The 5795-nt window shown below is 45.4% G+C and overlaps 1 long non-coding RNA gene across 1 annotated transcript; it reads left to right on the forward strand.

The window, feature by feature from the left end:
- Positions 1-3003: 3003 nt before the first annotated feature.
- On the forward strand, positions 3004-5384 carry LOC114888250. Its single transcript, XR_003791745.1, has 3 exons — positions 3004-3603; positions 3861-4053; positions 4723-5384. It is a non-coding gene; the product is annotated as an uncharacterized LOC114888250 (long non-coding RNA).
- Positions 5385-5795: the final 411 nt, after the last annotated feature.

The raw sequence follows: 5795 nt of genomic DNA on the forward strand, positions 1-5795 counted from the left end.
ACACACACACACACACACACACACACACACACACACACACACACACAGCTCAACAGTGACTGATAGCAGTTATTAGATCTTAGATCGACACATGCTTTTATGTGTGTGGAGGAGGATTTTATCACTGTGTTCACAATGATTAGCTTACGGTAATAATGAAAGCAGGTCATTTTCATCTGGTTTTCTTGTCGTGGCCCTTGGGAGCCACTGACCCTAACCTCTTCAGCTGGCTTATGATGGTGCTTGAAATTCCTGGTAGTTTCTTTTGCCTTAAGGCCGTACTTTTCAAACAGAACCAGAACACCATGAAGAGAAATGGTGGCCTATTGTTCTGGGGTCCTTGAAGCTCTGGAGTAAACACCGCTTTTCTTCCTGGACTATGAATTTTACTTGGCAATAAGCAATTTTAATATTAACGTAAATACAGTAGGAAGCAGGTTGTGAATTTTACATATACTTTAAAAATTAAATAGGAGACCACAAAATAGACCATAATCCCAGGTGCCTGAAATTACTTTCCTGTGTCATGACATTAAACCAATAAACAAATTAAACTAAGACAGGGTGGAAAGGGTGCATCTCAAAGCAGCGAGACATGTCGTGTTTTCCTCTGACTTAGAGGAAAAAAATAATTGGGAGAACAGAGTAAGCGCTGACAGCACGGAGGAAGAGGCACTGAAGTTTTCTGTGTATTAATTTTCTGTCTTGATGGAAAATTTGTGAGCATTTATATCTTTGCAAAACGAACTATTACTCAGACTTCAGGATTTATGTCAATATCCTTGATACTTCCATCCTCTGAGATACTGGACATCACAGGGAGGTGGGAAAGAGTGCAGGGAGGAAGGGACGGGAGAAGGCTCCCCATACTTCACCCGAGGTCAACTCAGAGCTGCAAACCAGTGTTTTTCAAGGCTCGGGTCCTATTTGCAGGTCATTAAACCACGTCAGTGGGTCATGACCTGCATTTAAAAAATAGATCTGTTTCAACTCCATGAGACTAGCATGGAGAATAACAGAGTGTGTGACTTATAGTATATACAGCATCTTGTGACTTTTCATCACACGCGTGAGCATACAGGTACATTAGACTGCCATACTTCATCACAAAGAGCTGTCACAGGAGAAGAAAGTTGTTTCCAGGAAGTTAACGCTTTGGAGAGAACATGGGTGAGTCACTAACATTTTTTTCTAAGTACGTGTAGGTGTGGCAATTGTGGAAAATAAGGAGGCAACCAGATCTAGAAAGACTTTGCATTTAGATCTAGAAAGATTTTGCATTTAGATGGCCTCCCAAGGGCTTCTTAAGTTTTCAAAAAGCCCCAACTAGAATTTAGGAATAGATACTGAGAGTGTTTTATATATATATGTGTGTGTTAAATTCCAACCAGCTGGCCCATCTTTAAGAAACGCCTCTCCTCCAAGCAGAATACCGGTGCAGGAGCGTACAGTGTGTGGACAGATGTTTCATGATCGCTGGCTCACGCCGAGCTCTCCTTTGAAGGGACAAACTCGAGGTCCGAGTGCGTCCCGCTAAGTTGCCCTGGCTGTGGTTGGCAGGTACCCTGAAGTCCTGTCCAGGTGAGAGCGACTTCAGGACAGGTGAAAACCAGCAACTTCCAGCTCGTCCTTCCTTGCCCTCTTAGGATGGTGGGGTTTGGTCTCAACTTCCCTCTGTCCCTGACCCCTGGCCGAGGCAGACGGGTCACTGTGGGTGCAGAGGACTGGCAGGAAAGAGGGTGGGCCGTGCCCAGGCGGCCCGGCCGACCCCCCGACCCCCTAAGTCTTCCCTCCGTAGCAGAGTGTCCCCTGTCCTTCCTCAGGTAGGGGTGAACTGTGCCCAGTGCAGGCGGTGGCTTCCTCTGCGCGGGATGCGGACCGAGACTCCTCAAGCATCAGAGACGACATCGCACTGGCAGGGCTGCGAGGAGAGGCGGAGGATGGTCTGGCCAGTGGTCCAGGCGGTCAGTGCTGACGGCAGAGAAGAATCGAGGTGGAGAAACACGATGCAGTCTGATGCGTTCTCCTTGGGAGGCTCTCTCTGGGGGCAGCTCAAGTGAGAACTAACGGAAACAGGAAACGCTGCAGTCTGGGGCCACCGGTCTCCTGCCTCTGTGTCTCAGCCCAGAGCGGGCGTCTGCAGTTGGACTGGGATGCTTGCTGGCTGGTGCCAGGCCACAGAGAGCTGCCCCTGGCTGCTGGGTCTGGGGACCACAGCCCGCTGGTGGCGGCCGGCTGTTAGGTGTCCACACAGCAGGCGAATCTCAGCCCAGGGGAAGAAATATCTGGTCCCCAGCATGGCGGCGGGATGCTATAGCATCATGGAAGCTTTAGTGGCATTCTCTTATAACATCATCACCTAAGGACAAATAGATACTGGCTGTGAAGTGGTATGGGGTCTGCTTTTCTAGAACCTCTGTGGAGAGGAGGGAGGAGTCTACACATTAATAGCAAATATTACACATAAATGCTACACAGATGTATTCCACCCTATATATTAGTGAAGCTCAAAGCATCCAGCAGCATTTTCATTAATATATTTTATTATTAAATAGTGATGACCTTTTATTATATATTCATTATTAAATATGTATTTTTTTCTTGTTAAAATATATCTGTATGAAAAGCTAGACTAATACAAGGAACGCTGTGTCCTCACCACCCAGCATTGCTAGCATTTACCATGTTTGCTTGGGTTAGTTTTTAAAAAATTAACCTATTAGATTCTATAGAAGCCCATCCTACTAATTACTAGCCCTTCTGAAATAGTTTATTTTATTTTTAAATTTTTATTGCAGTAGAGTTGACTTACAATGTTGTGTTAGTTTCAGGTGTACAGCACATTGAATCGGTTATACATATACATATATCCACTCTTTTTTAGGTTCTTTTCCCATATAGGTTGAAATATTTTAAATGGTCCTTTCTTTTTCTTTTCTTTTCTTTTCTTTTTTTTTTTTTTTTTTTTGGTAAAGCAGCAAAGTTAAAGGCCTGATATTTCTGCCCAAGGGGTTTCTCTCTGAGGGTGAAAGGCCTGTTGGGTGTGAAATTCACATGCATGTGGATTTCAAACAAATGTCTTTTCTGTTTCAGCCCTATTTTTGGTTTTGTGACAGAGATGATACATTTGTTAACACAGGGACAGCTCTTCCCTGGTAGCACCTGCTGTTTGGGGCCGCTGGGACCTGGCCATGACCTAGAACGCAAGGCTCTGTGGTCAGGTGGGAGAGGAAGGCCCCGACAGACCGCACCAGCCACTTGAATGTAAAGGTTATATGACCTCAATCCCATGAAGGTTGTGGTTGTATTTTCTGCATTTCTGTGAAAAGGTAACTTTGTAGTAGTGGCCACTGGGCTCTTTCTGATTGGATGGGTGGATAAAGTTATCCATTTCCATGCAGGGGTTTTTGTCCTACTCTCTGTGTCATTTTGTTACACAACTAGCTTGCCAGCCCCTGCTCCCACCGCCCTGTTCACAGGCAGACTGTGGCTTGTCGTGGGACAGGGTGGGACTTCCCTCTGCCATCTGCAGTGAGGGATGAAATACAGGCGGGGCAAGGTGTTCTGAAGTGAGCAGGTGTGACCATCATGCCGACAGCACAGGTGAGTCTTTGCGGAAACGCCCCGCCTCAGCATTTGGGTTTCTCCGTGGCTGGTTTTACTGCAAGTTGCACGGGGTTCTGACCCGGCACCGTGGAGCCCAGGCCTTTGCGGAGGACCCTGTGGCCCGGGCTCTGAGAATGGCTGCTGTTTCCACACCAAGTCCAGGTGGAGCCGGGACCCTGCCCTGCTCCCTCAGTGGTTTTCCTGTCGATGTCAAAGAAATCTGGGTCCACTGAGGAAGCTCTGACGATTTTCAGGAAAATATCAAGATGACCTTGGCAGGAATCAGGAAACGTCTGCAAGCAGACGTGCTCGGCGGTCTCAGTGAATTTGCTGCAGAGCTCAGTCTTCTCTGCCCCCCGTGCAATGAAAGTACATGAGTGGAAACCATTGAAAGAGCGCTTTGAGAACTTGTGTCCGACGTTGAGGATACAGGGGTGCCCGGTGGAGGTAAGACGGGGAGCCTGAAGACAGAAAAATTCAATGTTAAAGACTTCGACTTTACACTTATCCCATCAAAGAACTCATTTGGAGGCTCTTTCGATGTATAAACCTACAAAGGCTTTATGGACACATCGGCTCTAGGAGGGTTAAAGAGTAAATCCCGCCCAGAGCCAGCCACCTGCCAGCCCGCTTCCTGGAATGCTCTCACCCCAGAGAACCTTTCAGGCCTTGCCCTGAAATTTTCTTTCACTTTCCTGTTTAAATGTCACCTTATCTGAGGGACTTTCGCTGAGCACCCTAGGTAAAACCTCCTTCTCATCCCCTGTGCCCTGCTTGTTTTTAATCATAGCCCTCACTACCACCTGTCATGTTGTATTACTAAAGGTGATTTAATTATCTGCCTCCTGTTTACCCCTTCCAGAATGTCAGTTCCATGGAGCCGGAACTTATGTTTTATCTACTGCTATATTCCCAGCCCTCAAATAGTGTCTGGCGTAGGTAGAATAAATGCTCATTAATTACTTGTTGAATAAACGAAAGACAAAAATGAGGAAACAGAACTCTGAAAACTCTAAATCCTCTGATTCCAAAGTTTGCTTTTGCGGGGTGGGGGGGCGTGGTCGTCGAATTTTGTTCTCGCGTCTTATCTAAATAGTTTTCACCTCTTTTCAACAGGGATGTAGAATGTCTCACAAAATGTACAGGCAATAAGATCAAAACAGACGATGAGGTCAGAGCCAAGTGAAAAAGAAGAGAACTTCAATCCTGTAGGAAGAAAACACCACTTCTAGAAACCACTTTCTAATATATTCTAAGACAGAACGTCAGAAGTCAAAGACATCTCAGGACAACGGTTCTCCATCGGTATTCTTGTGGAAAGCATGTGTTCTACGGGTTGAACCAAGGTTTCTACTGTTAAAATAAAACAAAGGCCTTTTCTCACGGCACACACAATGTTGAGAAAATGGATAGAAACTGCTCAATTTAAAAAGTTCCCGCAGCTACTTTTTCTTAAATCTTTTGCACATTCTATGGCTTCTCTGCCAGAAAACACTTAAACTGATACAGAAAGGAGGGAACAAGTACAAACCCTGAGCAGAATCCCTTGGAAATGGCTCAGGGATGTCGTTTGACAGCTGGGTTTTCATAGAGAGCTGTCTTCGTAGTTGTGAATGTGTGTTGCGTACTTTCGATATTGACATTCTTCTAAGCACTAAGAAGGAAATATCCTAGTTTTGAAAATAGAGTTGAACATCAATCTTTGCTTAGGCTCTGTAACTTTCTGGTGGTTCACTCCCTAAATAATTTTAAGAACCCCTGTTTAAATAAATGACTCTACTGGATAGTCAAAAACACGAATTGAGGCATTTTTTTCCAAGACAATTTATGCCCAGAAATGTGTTATTGAAAATAAGGAAGGGTCCATTTTACTGATATTGTTCATCTTTCTTTTTTCCTGGGTGATAAAGATGAGTTCTTTCCCAAAATTGCCCCAAATAGCTGTTCGACACTTCGGTTATGTCAGCCATTCTGTTAGAGTTGAAAATGTCAACCGCTACATTACCCTTTCGAGGCAAAAGTCCAGATTTGCCCCAGAACCTTTGGGCCAACGTCTTTTATATTTGGCCTTGAAAGGCTCCATTTGCTCCAAGAGATTTGTAATGAGCTGGTTGCGATCAGTCAGCAAGTGGCAACTTTTCAGGAGCAGAACCAGACGAACGCTGGAGCTCGAGGACCCCTGTATCAGA

The sequence above is a fragment of the Monodon monoceros genome, unplaced genomic scaffold (genome assembly GCF_005190385.1).
Source record: "Monodon monoceros isolate NGI ecotype Baffin Bay Population unplaced genomic scaffold, NGI_Narwhal_1 Super_Scaffold_8, whole genome shotgun sequence".
Lineage (NCBI taxonomy): Eukaryota > Metazoa > Chordata > Mammalia > Artiodactyla > Monodontidae > Monodon > Monodon monoceros.